The sequence below is a fragment of the Hippopotamus amphibius genome, chromosome 2 (assembly GCF_030028045.1).
Source record: "Hippopotamus amphibius kiboko isolate mHipAmp2 chromosome 2, mHipAmp2.hap2, whole genome shotgun sequence".
Classification (NCBI taxonomy): Eukaryota; Metazoa; Chordata; class Mammalia; order Artiodactyla; family Hippopotamidae; genus Hippopotamus; species Hippopotamus amphibius.
Window position 1 is genome coordinate 164,449,547 of NC_080187.1, and position 20,665 is coordinate 164,470,211.

Consider the following 20,665-nt stretch of genomic DNA (forward strand, 5'->3'; position numbering starts at 1 on the left):
ACCTGCTTCTTCGGGCCAGGGCTGAGCTGATTGATGTCACAGTTTAACCCTTTCCCCTTTGCCAGAAGTAAGTGATAATACCTCCCTCTCTGAAAGCAGAAGAGGAAACACAGCATTATAATGAACATCTGACACCAGATACTTAAAATGTTGAGCTTTTTAAAATAATGAATGGAATGTTAGGAATCATGTTTTTAATATGCAGAGACTAAAATGTCAGTTTTTCTGTAGTGAATTAGAAAGTGAGCAGATGCTGTTTGACTGTGTTAGGAAAAAGAAGGCAGCATTCTGACCACACCCTTCCTCCTCTGAAATTCCTAATGCGCTTGCAGTGGGTTGTAGTGGGTAGCTGAGATATTTGAATTTTTGAGGCACAGGAGAAATTGAAGAGTTAAGTCTCATGGGCTCACAGAACCAAGTAAAAAGGAAGAAATGGAGTGCTTAGATGTCTTTTCTCCTTCTAACATAGTGTACAGTCAGGCATTTAAGGTATCTTCCCTTAAAGTGAATTCTGCACAAACAGGGTCCAGAGTACGTGTGTTCTACAAAATTATTCCTTCTAGAAAATTCATAATCAGAAAAGTAACAAAGACAGCCATTAAGATTCAAAAACAGTAGCAGTCCAAAAACCTAGTTTTAGAATAAACTTTATACCCAAATAGAATTTCATTTGTACAGTCCTGGGTCTGAAAGATAAGGGTTAGGTCTCTGAAGATAAATGGGTTAAAAGCTGGGGAGTCTGGATAGCATCCTCTGAGTTGCCATTTACTTGGCGTCAGCTACATTCAGTTTTTGAGTCAAAGCCATTACTACGGTATGAAGGAGACAGTTGTTGGTTTTAAGGTCCTACAGTGGAGTATGAATTTCCTGGAATGCCAAGGGAGGAAAGTTCAGGCCAACCCAGCCTGTCTTTTCTGAGAGACGGCCAAACCTTAGTGACGATCTGATCTGGACAGCCAAGAAGACTTAGTTTTGATCTTTTGTAAGGAAAAGCTGGGACTCTGCCCAAGTCAATAGAAAAGGGAAGAGGCCAGGATGGGAATAAAGCCTATGAGATGACGTCTGCCTACACACTGGGTGCATGTCCAGTTTGAGGCCTCCTGTTTGCATGCTTAGGCCTTGGGCAATTACTGAGCTGCTGTTTCATGAGCCTTTACATAGAGCATATCCTCATTTACTACATCTTTATCATGCTGTTTTAAAACATCTCAGAGACGTCTTAGAGTTACCAGTGACGGCTATCTCTACACTAGAGAGCAGGACATTGTTGCCTCTCCAGACCCCTTTCCTGGGAGGTCTAAATCAACTCCTTGAGTCTCTGGATGCTGGACATGAAGGCAGGAACCAGGCTGGAAGCCTGAGAATAGACAGCTGGGTTCAACTGGGCTATGGAAGCTGCTTTCTCTGTAGCTGTTGCTGGAGAGGCAGTATGGTGTAATGATTTCTGTGTCAGTTCCTCGTTCTGCCATGTATTAGCTATATAAATTCTGGCAAGTTTTTTTTAATCTCTATAAGCCATTATTTCCTCATCTGAAAAAAAAAAACAGAAATACACCTACCTCATAGGAAATAATGAGATAATACATGTAAAGTGCTTGGCATATATAACTGGTTGACATCTGTGTTATCCTCATTACCAAGAGAGCAATGAATTGAGGAAAAGGGAGACAGGAAAGTAATTCCTCATCTATGACTCTGTTTCCCAAATTACATAATAGGGGCATGATCATTCTAGCCATTTGCCTTAAGAGATACGTGAAAGACAGATGTGAACCTCACTGGAAAAGAAATATAAGATGGTATCATTAACAGAAGGCTATGACCTGAGGAAACTAAAATATGGCCTGGATGTTTGATTCCCCCTTTTGGGAGTATTATTCCTGAACTCTACCTTTCTGTTTTTTCTGCTACTAGATAGGAAAATTCACATTTTCAATTGCTGTTGAGTTACATACTGATATTTTAAGATCCAGGTAATGGGGAAATCTCATAAGCTCTCTCAGGCAAGAAAATTTTTAAAAATAAATAAAAATAAAAACAACTACCAGGTGATAAAAAATGAAGCTATCATATGTCCAGTGTTTATTAACTTAGCAAGTTAACAAGCAAATCATAGTCAACTTTGATCCAGTCACCTTCAATGAAGGAGGATTTAAACTGACCTAATTCTATCAGAAATAAGGCCTCTTTCCCTCTCCCCCACCCCTACCCTAGGTGGGGGAAGGAAATTCTGATTCAAAAGCTAACAGTCCTGCAGTGTTTTGTTTTTCCTAAAGAAATTTTTCTACAGTTTATTGCCTTTCCTTGAAAATAATATACACAAAGTCCTAAATATTTACCAGATGATACAGATCTGCCAGGATTTTCAGCCAAGTTTCAAAAGTTTTATGAAATCACTCCTTGGACATGTTTCTAACAATCTGGCCCATGAAAATTTAACTGGGGAGGATTTTTCCACCTTCTTCACATGGCTTTTAGGTCACAAGCCTCTGTGTGTGAGGCTTGTGACCCATATGAAACTCATACCCTGCAATCTTGAATGTCCTTGCTCGTTCAGAAGCAGTTGTTATCAATAGATAAATACACAAAAAAGTTTATTCTCTGGGAACATCTATTGATATTTCCAATGAAGACACCATGTGCTATGGCTTCAGTACAAACTTACTTTCCCAGCCTCCACTTTCTCAGATCTCAACTCTCTGCCCTCTTAGCTAAATATCTTCTCAAAAATAAACTTCAATTCAGTTTTTATACACTAGCAATTTTCAATTCAGGTTTCACAGAGCCAAATACCAAACCTGCCTCAATCAGAGTAGCTCCACTTGTATTTTTTTCTTTAATCTTTACAATTTTATTTGAATTAAGGTTTTAAAACATTTGGGTAACAAATCATAAGGGTAAGTATAACCCGTAATAAAGAAGAAAGTTTCATTACTTTAGTTACTAGAATCTTTTAACTAATCATAGATATCAAAATGTCATGTTCCCGTTTAAAAATCCTTCAAAAAGATTATAAGCCTCTGAGAAATTTTAAGAAGAAACAAGGAGGCTGGGCTTTCACATCCTGTCCCAGTTGTCTTGAAGATCTGGCTGCCAAAAATCTAAGCCTTCCCCATGGGAGTCCCACAGACACATCCAGACAGGAAGGTCACATTCCATCGAGAACTCCAGAGGAGGAAAATGATCCAAAGGGGTGCAAAACCAGGCCAAGCATTTACTACAGACCAAAATCCATCTATAAAGCAGCGACCCAGTTAGTAAGGAGACATTATCCTCATTCTACCACACTATTATTTTTGTGTTTCTATGTGGGTCACAGCACAGAAGAATCCACAGAGGATTTGCCAGGGAAAATACGGACGTTACAACTGAGGATTGTTGACCCTACTTTTCTACTCAAGCTGTCACATGAAGGAAAAAGTGAGACCACAGGGAGTAACAAACCCGGACTTTGGAATTTCACAGACAAGAAAATGTTTTTAAAGAATTGGGAAACTGACTCACAGTTGTTAACGTTTACTTTTGCTATGCAAATATATGCTTAACATAACTCTCATCTATTACTATCATTTTGTAAAAGGGCATTTTAACACCAAAAAGGAGGGAGATTATGACCTCAGAGAAGAAGGGCTGATCTTTCCTGAATAGACCGGTTGGCCCTCTTACACTACCAACACTATGAAGGCAGCCACCCTGCCACCTACTTGGATTGAATGTTTTGTTTCGTTTCCACTTTAAACCAATGAAAAGTACTTCAAGGCAATCCCAATCAACATACTGTGTACCCAGAAGAATGAGGCCAGAGGATATTGTGATGTGGGCTCCCAAAGCAGGTCGGACCTGAGCTCAGCAGACTGGTAGGGAAATCCCTGTGAGATAACCCTAGTTGTGAGTTAAGGTAATCCAAGAGGAAACCAAGTGCATTATGGCATTTCACAAGCTTTGCTGTGTACTCCGCCCAGCCCTGCGTGAGGGATGGAGGGGCCAGGAGTGCACCCCCTCCTCCACACAGCCCGTCAGCTTGCCAAGCTTGGTGATCCTTTTCCAGCAGGTGGCAGAACACACACATAGAAAACTCCAAAGCCACCCAAGGTTTCTGCCTCTCAGTTGGTCCCGGGTATGATTTCTTTAAAAGTCTTAAGAAATTTTGCAAAAAAAGAAAGTCCCAACCACACTCCGCCCCAAAACCTGTTTACACAAGTACTTCACAGAGAGGCTGAAATTCTTTGCAAAGGGAAAGGCCACAAGATTAAAGAAAGCCTGACCAATAAACTGCAAAGACCAGGATCAACATCTTCAAGATGTGAGAGAGCCTAGCAAATAACTCGTCCATTTTTTTTTATTCTAAACCGAAAGCTTTCGTTAATCTTCATCACACGCCTATAAAGGTATAGTTATGAATTGTCTTTACTAAAGAAGCCCATGGATTTTACACTGCCTCTTTCCCAGGAGGGTAGTCATACAGTATCCAAAGTTACTCCTGACACAGTGGGTCAGAACAGTCAAGAAAATGAAACTTATGCCTCTTGGAGTGTGTTTTCACAAAAGCAAAATCATGTTCCAAGCTGAAAAAGTATTTCCTAAAATATACTCTAATTGAATATTTCACACACAATAGTAAGAAAGTAGGTCACTTGCTCTCTAGGATTCAAAGCATATCAGCTTGTGGTACTCCATTTCTATCCTGAACAGGAGAGTTAAAGGGAAAGTACTCCACACAACCAGAAAATCCTCACCACAAAGCTCTTTAAAGCAGCAACTGCAGCTCAGGGGTCGGATCTATGACCATGAGTTTTGTAGATAATTGTCAAAACTCATTAGAATCCTCAAAAGTACCAGTAATTGAGCTTCCAAACAAATCTGCAACAACCATATCTACACTACCACTCTTCCCTCCAGGCAACTTCTAGTCAGAAATTGGACCTAGGAATGAATACATGCCCTAGAAACATTTTTTAAATAGCCTACATTTGATTGTCAAATCATGCTCCTTCTCCACGTGCTCCTCCTTTTTTTTTTTTCAGTGTCTAATCTGGTCCTGTCCCCATTTCCAAACATCTCTGTTCCCAGAGATGCACCACACTCTGTGCTTTCTGGGATGCTACCTGCCATGCAAAATACAATGTTAAAGCCAGAAAGGATCTGACAGAGGAATTAACACAGCTGCTTTCACAGATGAGGAAATCTTGCCTCTGAAAAAATACACTCCCTCAGGCCACACTGTGCTGGTGCCAGAGTTATCCCCATCCCTGCAGTTCTTATCAGGTTGTTCATTTTCACCAGACAATAAGTGTGGGGCCAAAGTATCTAACTTCATTATTACTTCGCTCAGAAAACAGATCTTTGTTGAACAAGGGGTCTGGGTTTGGAAATTTCAGGAAAGACCAGTTGGAGCAGACACAATTTTGAGCAGTGGGTACTTTCCATGTCCTCAAATCACATTCTGCCTGTAAACAGACAACACTTTAAAAATGTAAGCATGAAGGAGTGAACTATGGAACCCCTTGGCAACTGTAAAGAATATAAGCTCCATGAGGGCAGGGACTCTCTTTAATTTACACCTAGTATGAATTCACACCCAGTACCTACAACAGAAGCTGTCACTGAATAGCAGCTCAACAATAAATATTTGCTACAAGAACAAAATGCAGGAAGGAAGCATCCCTCTTCCATTCTCTCTGTAGTCCATCTCTACCCACTTTTTGCTCCCTGTTATACTTAAGTCTACTTTTTTTAATCAAAACTCTGTTGTCAGATAATACCTATCAGTCATTTACATTTTAGTAGCCCTTAAACCACTGCTTGGAGTATTTGGAATTTCAGTTTTTTTTTTAAAAAAAAAGCATTGGCCCCTTTGCAGGCCCAGTCTCAGTCAGCAATGGAAGGTCTTTGTGGCCAGGCCCTATCCATCCTCCTCCCCGTGCACATGGCCAAGCTTTGAATTCTTTGCAAGAACAACAAACTGTTCATAAGAACAGCTCCTTTCCCCAGTGACCTCCAGATTCCCTCCTGTGTCTCTCCTTAGCTTTCACATCTTTGTAAAATAATCTAAAACCCTCATCTTCCTGCTGTCTCTATCTTCCTTTCTCAGCTGTCAAAACCTAGAAGACATGCTGCTTTTGTGTATTTAGGCTCAGCTGTACTGGTCAATAAATGCCAAGCCGCTTGTTTCCCACACCTCACTCAGTGAAGCCAAAGCACCTCAACCTTACTGAGTTAAGCAGGAACCCATTCTCACCCTATCACACACTAGGGGGTGCTGTTGCTATATCCAGACCCAAGGAACTTGGAGCCATGGAGGAAAGGGAAGTGACAGAGCTCTCGGAGTCCTGGGCGACAGACCTAGCTGGGCCTCTCTGCACAACCCTGCTGTAGTTTCTCAGAATCAAAGGCCATTACACCTCATCAAACTATGCAATTCCAGGGTGAAGCTTACACATGGTACAATAAAACGGGAGGGCTGAAGATCTCCAAACTAAAGGTTTTACTGTAAGACTCATTTAGGTACACAGGCTCACATAAGAGTATTTATGATGACTGGATGTGAATAATTAATTCTCACTCACCACTAGAGAAGACAATCCTGTTTAAACAACCAAGCGGCGAACAAACACGGTCAGGCAGAATTAGATGTATCAAAGGCAGCCAGGACAGCCGGGAAGCACTTGAATTTGTCCCTGCTTTTCACAGTCATCTTTCCTGGTATGTGATGTCTAAGACTTTGGGAATGAAAGCTTCATATACAAACAAATGAATATCAGCCTCTCTCAGCCCCCAGTTTGGCTGTTGCACAAAGCCTGCAGGCTGCCAGAGAAGCCTCCCTGGCCTCGGTTAACTCTTTGCTTGAATAACTGGTGGACCAGCATTGCAGGAAAAGCTCTCTCAGAGAGAAGGCCTTTTCAAATTTCTGAACAAGTCCTCATACAAAGAAAGCATTCTTTTGTTGGGTTTGTGGGTTTTTTAAGATAAGTTGAGAAAAATGTGTATTTTTTTAATGTTCTCTGAATGAGACTCTCACCTAACAGTATGAACATTAAACATTCCCAAACAGGGAAGAATGCATCTGCACCAAGGGAAATAACTCTGGTATTAATCCAAGAAGAAACAATCCCGCTTGCCCTCCCCCAGCCACCAGCCGGGGCTTCACACCCTTTGTTGCAGTGATTTGGGTACTCCACATAAATGCTAATGAGAGCAATTCACTAATGCTAATGATTAGAACTCTCTCTGGCTCCAAAAGCAACACAGCCAAGCTAGAAACTTGAAGAATCCCAAAGTGGTTCAAGAGGGACTCAGCCAGTCAGAGGTACCATTTTAGGGCAAGTCTTACACAGAACAGTTTCCTTTTGCTCTGAACTCCATCCCTAAAAAGGACACCATCCCAACTACAAGGTGCATCAAACTTTCACATGAAATGCAAGGAATTTCCAGTCCCAGGTCTTTTGCAATAACTAGCTTGACATTTCCGCATGAAGCTCTAAAGACCAGGATAAATATACTTAATAGAGTGTTGGGGAAACTTCAAAGAAAGAGGCTCTTAACCCAATTTCTGCCCTCACATACCCAAAAGATATATTCCCATTATTTACCAAGGCTGTCTACTGCAGGGAGCGGATCAGAAGAGGAGGCTGGGGGAGATGTGGGGTATAGCCTGAAAAAGGCATGCTCTGAAAAAGGAACTGAAGAGCCCTCTGAAGGGACTCTGCTTAACCTCACTGGAAATCACTTAGGTTAACTCGATCATAAGGCAAAGAGAGAACACAGTTGGGTAACACCAACATATTCATGATTTAAGGTACTGATAAACAATGGGTGAGTACTTCCAGTCCTATCCTGAAGTTTTATTCTTTAAAATGAAAAACCCAAAGACAGAGCCTTGAATCTGTAGTTAACCAAAAACCTTCATATGCAAAACACTAACTGGTTTGAAAAGTAATAGCAGAAAGCAAATTTTAACTTAACATCATCAGCTACATTTTAAATTTGTTTCACAGTCATTCCTGTGATTTCCTAATCCAAACAGTGAAAATGAAGTCCTGCTTCCTTAGTAAATTCAGCAGATATCTCAACCACGTTTACCCTTCAGATTCACCTGAAAAGATTAAACTATCCTTGCCACCACCTCAATGGACTGCCATTCTTAATTGGCTTGGGGTGGGTCCTGAGCAGAGTACCTTTTTAAACTCCTCAAGTGTATGGCCAGGTTGAGTACCACTGAACTGGGGTATCCAGGCCCACCACATGAATGTAATTAACTGCCTTCTTTGAACTTCCACATATCTGAATTTTATTCTGCAAAGTCAAGTTAATAGAAAGCCTTCCCACCTGAATAGAGTAAAAATAAGACTGTAATCATAAAGAACTTTGAGGTAATGAAAAAAAAGGAAGTGGGTACCATTTATCTTTGTATTTGAAACCAATTGTCGGCACTGCTAACAATGAAGCCACAAGATGTTGATGAGATGGTGAGATAATACAGCAAATATGTAGCAAATCTGTAATTCTGAGGTATAAATATGTTACATCTCCTTACCAAAGGATTTACTGCACTGCAGAATTTAGCATTAAATTCAAACAAAGAAGCAATAGAGGGACTGAGAAGAAAGGGATGTGAGAAGGCTGCATCATGAAAAGTCTAAACTTAGATCCATATGATGTTGGAAGAGAGGTTCAAACCCTTAGTCCCATGGTGCAAACACAGAAAAGCCATCTGGGAGAAGAAGCCAGCAGTGCCAAGCCCTCTCTGCCTGCCTCTCCTTTGCTTTTTTTTCTCTCCCACACCTCCCTTCGAGGCCAGTGGACCTAGTGGGGCCCCTGAATGAAACCACTCAGATCCCTCTGCCCTGAACAGTACAGAGCAGTCAGCCTCTCACTGCTGGCAGAAGTTAAGGAGAAATAGACCCCCTTAGGCCCTAAACCATTACTTAGCACCAAATAAGATATTGGGAGTGAGAATCAATAGACTAAACCCTAGAAATCAGGACTCACAGAGTCCCAACTTGGTGTCAGAAGAGGCCAAGTGGCCCCTCAGTTACACAAGCTCTGAACTGGCAAATTTTAGCTTCTCAGACAACAAGAATCACAGATCCGCTTGGCCAGCAGAGGATGGCACATCTCCACTCACCCACGCCTACAGCATCACCATGACAGTAACACAGCTGGCTACGTAAGGACAAAACATGAGAAACACTTTCCATAATCAAAGATACGCAGAAAGGTGACATGCATGGACCTGTGTTGGAATTTCACTCAGGGAAAAGCCTCTAGCTCCTTCCAAATGTATTTCTAATGACCTAATTTGGTCAGGATTTTGGTGATACAGCTTAGCAACCAGCACAAAGCGGCTTCCCTAGCCCTTCCTACAATGCACCCACAAGCCCTGTTTCGACTTTCCTCTGAATGCTTCCCAGTCAGGGCAAGCCCCAGGTTTTCAGTTCCCTAAATGGGGCCCAGGCCACCAAAATGATTCTTCATGCCATCACCTCAAATTCTTGTTTCTAGAAGTCTTGAAGCAGGCTTCTAATAGCCACCAGTTCTCAGGCATATACTGTGTTTTAGGTTCTTAATTTGTCTTCACAACAACTTATTAGGCAGGTATATTATCCCTACTTTACAGATAAGGAAATTGGAGCACAGAGAAACTGAATCACTTCTGTCCAAGGTCACATAATTAGTAGGCAATAGAGCAGGCTTTGAACTCAGGCTTGTCTAATCCTAAACTCATGTTCTTTAAAATAATAATGGTGGTTCTTATATAGTACCATGTGCCAGGCGCTGATCTAAACCCTCTCCAAATCTAACCTTGATCTTTACAGCAATCCTAGGAGAGAAGCACTACCTTCACGCAGGGAGAAAACTGACAGAGAGATGCAACAACTCTTACAACTGCAAAGCTCATAACTGGCAACACCAGGGTTCAAACCCGGGCAGGCGAATTTCAGCACCCAGGCCTTAACCACAGAACATAATACCCTCCCTCCCACCCCGCTCCCACCCCCGCCCCATTCTCCCTATAACTTAGTTCTTTCTGTATTCATTTATTCAAATATCGCTTAGGCCCCTAACATCTTACCAGATATTACAGAAAGATAATTGTTATTTGACAAACTTCTTCCCTCAGAGAACAGCAGTTCAGATGGGCAAAATCAGCAAAACGGTATCAAGAAAGAAGGCAGTTACCAGAAATGTGGAGTCAGGTAACACGTGCTTGGGGCAGCAGGAGAGCTTGAGCACTCGGACAGACAGGAGGATCTTGCTGAGCACTGAAAGTGAGTTAAATGTGGAGAGGTGGAGAGAATGGTCCAGGTGGGGGGAATAATGTGAGCAAAGGTAAAAGAAGAGGAGGACTGGGGATGGAAGGAGGTAACTGCCCCCCATGCCAGACTCTGTACTGCTGTTTTATGTGTGTTACCTCATTTAATCCTCATACAGGTCTAGAAAGCATCCTCATTTAGCAGATAAAGAAAATAAGGTGCAGAAAACTCAACAACTCACGATCATACGATGACTAAGGGACAGAACTAGGTTCATCTACCTCCGACATCCTTCTCTCAACTGGGGGCCTCTCCACAGGTGAACACAAACTGAGGAGGCCAAGGAATCTAGCAAAGCATTGGTGGGGCCCTGCAAACTTTAACCATTCTGATTTCTAGACCCCCTAGAGCAATTGGGGTTCTTTGTCTTCCTCCATCCCACAGGGTATGTGCGTTTTCAACTTAGAAGCCTCATCCTGTGGTGTTCCCACTCCAAACAAGCTCCGTCTCTGCAAACCGACATATCGTGACTTGCCTTGTCCAAATATAGAGCAGTCCTTTCGAGCCAATTTAGCTCACCGGGAAAGGGCCTAGCTGAGAACAAGCTCTCTGCTGCTGGGGCCTGCTGGTGGGGACACAGGCTGGGCCTCGGGGCCCTCTAGGATCCCCTAATCCAGACCCCTCTGTTAGGAGGGAAAAAACTGAGGCTCAGAGAGGGGAGGGGAATGAGTCACTGAAGGCATTCCCTCACCTCACCAAAAAAAAAAAAATCTGAGATCTATAAAAGTGCTTTGGCAAGCAGAGGTCTGAAATTCTTGCAACAGCTTGGGGAGGAGGGAACTCAGGATCTGCCTTCCCACATAGTCTCTCTTTAGACTCCAGTGTTGCTAAGACTAAAAAGAGCAAATCTGTGTTCTTAGCAAGGTTCAAGCTTGACTCAAATTCTGTGTTGTCAGGAAGGGAGTGGAGGTGCAAGGGCATCTAAATGTGAATCATCAGCGCTTATCAGCAACCTGGGGAGTGGGATGTTGTGGGAAAGCGTGCCTTCTTGAGACCTTGGATTGGTGCTCTTCCCTCTGCAGGAAAAGCAAGCCCTGATGGGACAGCACCCACGTACAGCCTCTCACGGCATGCCTTTTACAGTACTGACTGTCTAGAACAGGAATATACGTGTCATGATGCTTCCACTGTACCCTCAGGTGGCCCTCTAAACAGACTTGAAGTAACAGACAAGACTACAGCACAGGAGAATCTGCCGTCCAAAGAGTAAAAGCAGCACCCATTATGTTATCGTCAGAATGTTCAGAGTGTATATATCAAGATCATTACTCATCAAACTTTCCCTCTGGGAACAGATATAGCCCATTGCTCTTTCCAAGGCCAAAGGACTGTGTGTTACCCTCCATTACTATTTCCTGTCACTCTTAAGTTCCATTTCCACCAATCATCTCATTAGACCATAGCCAAAAGAGATAACGTTTTTAAAAATGTACTTACCTTAATGTGCTCAGAGTATTTATAGGTCAATTTCCCCGCTGGCTACTTTTAGTGTGGTTGTACAGTGTATGATGAGGATTTCTTCTCTTTCTCTTTAGCATTAGGTAGAATCCTCAGAGGGAGCAGAACCTAGAAATGCTTAAATAAAATAGACCAATGACCTCAGGCTATATCATTCACATAGGAGTGGTTGGATATGCATTTTTCCTGATCTAGGGCTTATTGGCCAAAAGTAATTTGAAATATTTTGGAGCCTAGAGATTGGATGACTTAAAGGTATGGAAACTGAACCATTCCTCTTTCTTTAAATTCTCTTTTCCCCTATGCACACCTCTCTGCGTTTGCCACCTACCTCTCTGACCACTCGTGGTTAGGCTGCTTTATGTGTCCCTCTCCCTCTGCCAAGGCTTAAATGTTGGTATTTCCCTGAACAAACTCTTCTGCTTCCATGCAGATAGCATATATTCCCAAACCTGTACTTCAACTGGTATCTCTCTTGAGAACTTCAGACCCATTCATGAAACTGCCAACATCTCTGTGATGTCCTCAAAACTCAACCTGTAGAAAACTGAACGCATCATCTCACTCTACCACCTCCTCATGCCCATTTCTCTTTCTCTCTTCTCTTGTTGATGGCACCCTCTTCTATCATTGCCCATATCAGAGAACTAGGAGTCATCCTTCACTCTTTGCTCTTCCCACCCAAGCTCGCTCACATCCAATCAGTGTCAAGCACTGTCATTACCCTCTCTTGAATCCACCCACTTTTCTCCACTCACGACTGCCAGCCTAGTTCGGGTTGAGGTAAGTCTCCCAACTGGTTCTTTTGTCCCTACTTGAGCTCTTCCAATCCATTCTTTATGTTGCACCCAGTGATCTTTCTGATATGTATATCTAAATATGTCATGCCTTTCACTAAAAGTCCTCCTGTACCTCCACTCTGCTTTTAGGATGAAATCCAAATGCCTTAACCAACTGAAGAGATCCTACATAACTTGGTCTCTACATACCTCTCCAGCCTCATCTCTCACCAGAATTCCTTCACATTTCATGTTCCAGCCCCTCAGAATCTCTTTCAGACCTTCAAACCTGCTGTTCTCTTGCCTCCTGGCCTTCCTAGAATCACAGAATTGTAGCAAGAAAAGGGACTGAAAAATACCCAAATCAGGGCTTTCAACCAATTTCCTCATCTTCAGAAAATTCAATCCAATTAAATAAATATTTACTGAGTACCCACCAAGGGTAAATCACTACCTTAGCAACTGCAAAGACATTTAATAAGTAAAACATAACCCATGCCTATGGAACTTGCAATCTCATTGCTTCTCTTAACCCAGAGTTTAAAAGTTCAAGTTCCTAAAATGTAGTTCCTTTTCTCAAACTTAAGTTCAAGCCACGCTAAGAAACTATCTGTTCCCGACACAACTGGCTTGTGCCTATATTCACTTCTGCCATAATATTTCACCCCCTTCTCTACCAATGCAGAGTCCACATATCGTCTCCCAATCTCTACACTTCAAAGAAGCACCAACTGGCTGTTTATGCCTAGATTAGAAAGCTCTAAGTTTCTGTTGGCTTTTTCAGCTGTTGCTTATGGCACTCTAATTGGCATCGATCACCAGGGATTCCCAGGAGCCTGAAATCCAGCCTTTAGTTGCTATGTGTGGCGTTGCATCAGTCAAGGCTGGACACGAGTTTTAAGTTTAAAATACTGGGGCTCAGGAAAGGGGTAGAAAGAAGAGCCATCCCGAAGAAATTTAATAGATAGCATTTCTGGATTGCCCCTAAGCACACACATAGCAAAATGACGGAGCTAGGCAAAGAACACCTACCCAGAATCAAAAGACCATATTCTATGTCTCTAGCGAGTTAGAATGTGACTTTATGATGGAGACACAATCTTAGTGATAGTTTTCCTTCTTCTTGGTAGGTAGATGACTAGAAGGCTTAGTATTACTAGAATGTCAAAAAGGCATCCCCTCTGGGCAGACAAATGATCAAAAAGTGACCCCCTCCTGCTGACTGGAGGAGGCTGTGGGCAGGGCGTGCACAGCATGCCCACGTGTGGACAGCCCTGGATGTCACCTCTCTGCCTTCCACATTGGTGGGTATCTCTACATAAATGGGAGGTATTATCTCGGGTTTCTCACCATCCAGCCCTAAACAACAAGGGATCTACTTTCAAAATAGAGAAAGTTGCTATAACACATTTTCCACACTTTTCTACTTGGAAACTCATGTGAAGATTCCTAGTGCCTTAAACTTTCATTATTTGTTCATAATGGCCAGTCCTGACCCACTCCCAACCCCCTCATTGAGGCGGAAATTTGAACTGTTCTCAAATACAACAGAAAGAGAATTTCTGGTAACCAGAGTTTTACCCAGAGGTGTTAATGAAGCATAGTTATCCTTGGCTGACCAGAAGCTGAATGACTATTAATAGAGAGAAGCAACACGAAAGTGTCAAACAGGACAGGGAGAATGCTGCAGCTGGGTTGCAACACTCAATAATTAGGAACAGAATGTACAGAACCAAGTGGCCATTTGTCCTATGTCTTGTTCCTTTTGATTTTTCAGACTGGATTGATTCCTTTCTAGTTCAAAGTGAGACATATATACCAGCCTAATTTGGTTTGGGATCCAACCAAAGATTCTGGATGCTCCTTTTAAGGCAGGTCCCGGGCCTTAGTTTAGCTGTGTTCCTAGGTCTAAAACGCCTTTCCTTCCATCTACTGCAAAGCAAGTTTATGAGTGTATGTCAGACAGCAACATCACTAAGCAGCAGAGTCAGAAGACTGGATGTGACATCAATCTCACGTTTTATTTGCATCCCTAGAGGCATGAAGATTCTACATCTGGGGTAGCAAAATCTCCCCCATAGGAATGCACATGAAGTGACTTTCATATTTTCCACACCTCTGGCCTGGCCTTATTACTCAAAGTACATTAACCCCTGCATTCCATCTAAGAACCTATCAGTAAGTCTTTCAGTCTAAAAGAAGTATCAAATAAGGAAATGACTGATTTACAGGCTAAAAATAATGAGTTTAGAAACATTTGTCCATTACCTTCTCTATGGAAAACAATGGATTTAGCACTAGGATGGGGTAGGGTAGGGTGAAGAAGGGCTTGAAAGATGACAGACAAGAAGCCTCCCCTCACAGGACCTTAAAAATGGGGGAAACACACAGATACAAAATAAATAATACAAAAGAGAGACAGAGCCCAGGTGTATGGGGCTGTGCTTGCTGAAAGAAACCCAAATTTGGAACCATCAACACCTTTTAAATATTTTTCATTCCCCCAGAGTAAAACCTTATCATACATGCCTAGGAAAGAAACTACAATAAACAGAAATATGCTCCTTGAGGAAGATTTGTCTATATTCTTTTGCTATTCCCAGGACAGAGGCCCTGAGGTCTATTTTCAGGTTGAGCTGGGTTTGATGTGTATGAATGATTTGGTCAGTAAGATAGCAAATAGCCAAAGAGATCAAAAGGATTAGAAAGGCCCACTGAGACAAGATTATGATCCATCCACCAGCTCTGCAGCATGGTTGGGACACAGACCTACTGATTGAAGGGATGCCACCATAACTGTGTGCCCCAAGGGTCTTCTACACCCTGGGAAGACAGTAATTGCAGTCCAAACAGGAAGGTCTGTGAAACCAACTGCAGAGCTCCCCAGTACCCTGCATTAAAAGCCATCAAAATTGGAGGCTTTGCTGATAAGAGAAGTGGAGCATTAGAGAAAGTAACTCAGGATACTGAAAATCCTCAGTCAGACCCAGTTCAGCCTGGCTGTAATTCTTGGCTCCAGGCCTATTTCTGAAAGACATCAAATACAGAAAGAAAAAAAAAAGCCTGAGAGAAAACACAGCTTATTCCATTTGGAGGATAGAAAATGAGACATGTAACAGATGGAATGGGAAAGGGCAAAGGGCATAATACGATTTGCTACAGGATTAAGTGTTCACTTGATTAAAACCAGCATACGCAGGGCAGAGGCAGAACAAAATCACACCACTCTGACTCATCACGCTTCAGGGTGTGCAGCCACCACCATGCCGGGGAGACCAGGTGGGAGCCACATACACCAGCCCCGCTAAGAAGCATCATAATTGGTTAACTGGACTGTGAAGGTTTTGCCTTGATCTTTCGTGTCATGAAAGTCTTAGCCACAGAAAGAACTACTCATATGCTGCAGAAACAGAAGAGCTCAGCTTTGTACCCCTCAGTGCCAAATGCAATACTGGACACATCAGGGCTTAATAATTGTGCTTTGAATGAGCGAAAATCTAACCTCTTAGTTATGTCCATGATGTCTGGAAGAAGTAGAGATACAGCCTGTATCCGTATGTCCTGATTTGCCTGACAGTCCCAGATTATACCTGTTGTATCCACACAACCAGTAATGGCCCCTTTTACTTGCAAAAGAGTATCAGTTTGGACAGCAAATTATATTTTACTTTAGGTATATCTAAAGTAAATATCTGTCTATCACCAGAATGAATGTTTTCCATTGATTAGATGATCACAAATACACATGGGGTCCTTTATTTTTGCAACCAAATCACTCAGTCCTTGCAGAGCCTGTCTTTGGTGGACTGTGAGGCCCTTTTCTCTCTGGTCTCCCATTTTATCTCTTCGCCCATGTCTCCCTTATTTCTTCCATCCCTGTTTTTCCTTCATGAGTCCTGGCTCTACCCTTGGGGTGGGGAGTGTGAATAAGCCTCTTTGTGTCCTGTGAGTCCTGATTATTTTAAGTCCCTCACAGTCTCAGAGGAGCACCGCTTCTAACATATCTTTCCTTGCTAATATTCACCACCTTTTATAGCATTATTTCAATATATTTATGTGCCGACAAAGTCTCTATTTTCTTTTCTGGCTTTCCAAAGACCCCTCTCAAGAATGAGTCATAATGAAGACAAGGAAAGAAGGAAGCAAGGGAGGAAGAAAACCCTATATTGCTACAAATGAATAAATGAACAAAAAGCTTGAGTGAGGACCTACATATGGACAAGGAGATGGACTTCTAGCCCTGTGGCTTTTTCTTACCTACCAAAAAGAAAGGGCTGAATTACATGCTTGCATTTTAAGCAAAGAGTCTTATTTATTCCTGGGACTTCTATTTATTTCTATTTATTTAGCTTAGCATTTACACCAGCAGGATTCAAGAACAAATTCTATTTTATTCAAGATAAATCATCATTCACTCCAGGAAGCCCAAAACCATCATAAAAATAAAGAGAAGTAGGAGGGAAAAGGAATGTTAGTAAGAATTGGATCCATTAATGAGTTTGTATTTTGATATTTTTTATATAATTTTTTTCAATCTCTCTTTCAGACCATGAGTGGGAGTATATTATCTCATGTGTAAACTTCTTATGAGCTTCTGGCATTATTGCTAATAAGGAAATAACAGCAGATCTATAGTCTGTCTTCATAAAAAAAAAAAAAAAAAGCAAGAGACTCATTTGGCCAAATCAGACTGAATCAGGAACCTTAAAAAAATAAACTCTGCATAACTGGATGTAAAGTTAGACTCTGAAGACATGGATTGGAATCCCATTCTATTCGTTCCTACCATGTGGCCTTGGAAAAATCTCCTAGGGATTCAATTTCTCATCCACACAATGAAGGGCTTGTTTGCTTAAGCTCCACCCATCACTCAAGTTCTATGAATCTATGACTTAATCATTTTGGTCAGGGAGAATTTCTTTCTCACATCAGCTTCACACGAAGGGCATCAAATGTTCAACTCCAACTCTACTCCCACATCTCACTAGTTATCTTCTAACACCCTTAACAGAAGGCCCTAGGATCTCCAAGCTCCCTTACTGCCCCCATCTTCCCCTGAATCAGATGCTCTGGATTGCATAATTTCATCAGCGTGATCTCTGGTAAATGAACTGACTTTGCTCACACTGCCTGGCTATGCCCTGGCTATGAGCTCTCTGAGCACAGCAAAACATCTCAGATCAAATGGTCTATCTGTCTTTAGCTGGAAAATAGAGTTTGAATAACCAAGTTTGCTACAAATTGGCCAGCTCAGGTCCACTACTGAGAAATCAGTTGCTCAGCTTTTCAAGTCTCTCCTGAGCCTGTGTATGTTGTTCTGTGGATTCAATGCTATAATAATCTCAACCCCTGCTCCTCCTTGGCAATGAATGTTATTTCACTATATATTTCTATTGTCAAAAAAGGTACCAACATTCCTTTACTTGCTACTGACCCTCACTGATTCAAACCTGACTCCCAGATGTGTTTGCTTACTAAAAAAAGCCTAAACAAAGCAAGAGAAAATTTTACAGAATCTTCTTGTAGTAACCCTTGTCAATATGGTTTAAAAACAGTAGTCACAATGGTACTGATGAACCCACTGACTGGGCAAAAATAAAGATGCAGATGTAGAGAATGGATTTGAGGACATAGGGTGGGGGGCGAAGGGGAAGCTGGGATGAAGTAAGAGAGTAGCATTGACATATATATATACTACCAAATGTAAAACAGATAGCTAGTGGGAAGCTGCTGCATAACACAGGGAGATCAACGCGATGACTTAGAGGCGTGGGATAGGGAGGGTAGGAAAGAGTCATGGGAGGGAGGGGATATGGGGATATATGTATACACACAGGTGATTCACTTTGTTGTACAGCAGAAGCTGGCACAACAGTGTAAAGCAATTATACTCCAATAAAGAGCTTAAAAAAAAAAGCAAGTAAAATGTAAAAGAAAAATAGTGGTCACAATTCACCAATACCCTGTGTTCCTACGGGATGCAAATACCTTTACATAGTCAGGCCCAGGGATGTTAAATCCCATTTGGAGATTTCCAGAAAGTTCTCTCGTAACTGCTTCGTGAAATTGCTTGGGACCATGAAATGAGAAGATATATGTGAACTGCACAAACCCCAGAACGTTATAGGAACTCTATTGTTTTCCAGTGGGTGAGAAAGATGCCTTAGAGAAGTTCTCTTGATGATGACAGGAAAGATTACTGTGAATACGTGGTGAAATGGTAGGGGTAGGACAGAAGGAATGAATGTATAAGTAGTTAGAAAAGTGAAACAGATGTGGAATAAACCATGAACATAATGTGGGAAAGTTCTCCCAGACTCTGCCTTCTCAGCATCCCAAATGGCCCCACTTATGGAAACCTGGTTTTCTGCTGGGTGTCAAGTTTGATTCTCATTAGAGTCTATAATCTACCTACAAACTTCCCCTTCTTGCGCTCTGAATGCTGCCATCATACGTACACATCCTCTGCTCCCTAGTTTCTTATGTGTAATTCCTACATCTCTCCCATGGTACCAATGATATTTGTATCTCTACATTTGATTTCTCTGGTCTGAGGGGAAACAGCTACCTAAGATTCTGTTTTACAGATAATTTGATAAATGCTGCCCATTTAATTCTCTAGGAATTTTACCTACCACTGCTCTGTTGTATTCAAGGGTCCATGGCTGGTATTTTCTTGATACCAATCACAGATGGCACCTATAGACTTTCAAATACTCTCAGTGCCTAGCTGAAAACAGTGTCCCACACAAGGGGATACAAGGAAGAACTGTCCTGCTCCAAACAGCAATGCAGCTCTCCTGCCCCCTACATTGGTAAACTCTGTCTAGCCTAGTAAAATGCTGCCTAGAAGTGAAGTGCATCAAAACCCTCCATAATTCTAAACGTTGGCTTTGCTAGGCTGAGTCTCACACTCCCACACCCTGGCTGTAAGACAGATTCCTTATGGTCTCTGAATCCCATTCCCTTGTCCCTCCTAACTGCGTTCAGGGTCAGTGGCTGGCGCAAGGCATTCTTGTGAAAGAGACTCCCACCCCAAATCTACCAACCACAACATGAATTCCTCGGACTGGACTTGTTCCCAGTCTCTTTTACTTGATTTTCTTTCTCTAGCTTCCTCTGTGCTTTTCACTTACTGCTCTTCCTGCTATTGCAAATGAACCTCTCCTTCCTTCTGTCATCTCCTAAACCTCCCTGAAGGAATTCTCTAGCAAGTTTTGGCAAAAAGTAGCAAGAATGCTGAAGACCAGTCAAAAAAAGCAAACAAAAAAGCAAAAACCAAAAAGCTAAAGGAAGCATGCTTTTGGTTCTGGAAACCACATACTTCTATGCTATCTTAGGCACTAGCGCAAAAGGGTCCCCTGAAAAGGAGTCAGGCTATAATATTACTTAATATTGAATATCTCAGCAGCACTGTAATGTGATGTTTACCATGACTTTCCTTGTATCAAGGGCTGGGTTTCCAGCGACTCCCTTGCTGGTGCCAATTTCTAATTGCTTTATGGCCAGAAACACTGCACAACTGGGGTGGGGGAGGACAAGGTGCAGGGGGAGACAAGAATTAAAGCCCAGGGGGTCAGTGGCACTGTGCACAAAAAGCTGGCCTCTGGACGAAACAAAGGCTGGGAACTGCCCTAGACACTTGGCAGTTTGAGAGTGTCACTAGTTGGAGAAAATGAGGTCTAACTCAGATAAAAGGGGAAGCTGGTACCTCATCTGCCAGGTCTATGCTGAAATAAGAAACAAAAGTCCAGCCTCTGGAGTTTCTTCCAGCTGCCAGTCAGATGCCACAACAACTTGGCAGCAGGTCCTAACCCTCCCTTCACCATTCGCCAGTAGGAAAGCACCTGTAGGATGGGGTTCAGCAACACTCTGTCTATAAGGGTAACAAACAAGGAGTTTATAGCCTGACCATCTTATCTGAGGTGATGCCAAGAAACTTAGAGAGAGACTACACATGCATCCTTGTATGGCCACCATATACTAACTGACATCTTCGTGTAAATGAGAAGGCCCTCCCTCACTCTGAGTAGACACAGCCCCGTAGGTGCACCGCTTGGGTGAAATGTGGGCATGATTTGTGCTCAGGAACAGGGCACAACACATGGCCACACA

General features: G+C 42.3%; 1 protein-coding gene across 2 annotated transcripts in view; it reads right to left on the reverse strand.

Annotated features, from left to right (window-relative positions):
• The window catches only part of AKAP6 (A-kinase anchoring protein 6), a 551,024-nt gene that overhangs the window by 508,421 nt on the left and 21,938 nt on the right, over window positions 1-20,665 (reverse strand). For both annotated transcript variants that reach the window (XM_057721871.1, XM_057721869.1), the window contains exon 2: window positions 11,751-11,888. The gene's annotated coding sequence lies outside the window, so the exon portion shown is untranslated. The remainder of the gene's footprint in view (window positions 1-11,750; window positions 11,889-20,665) is intronic.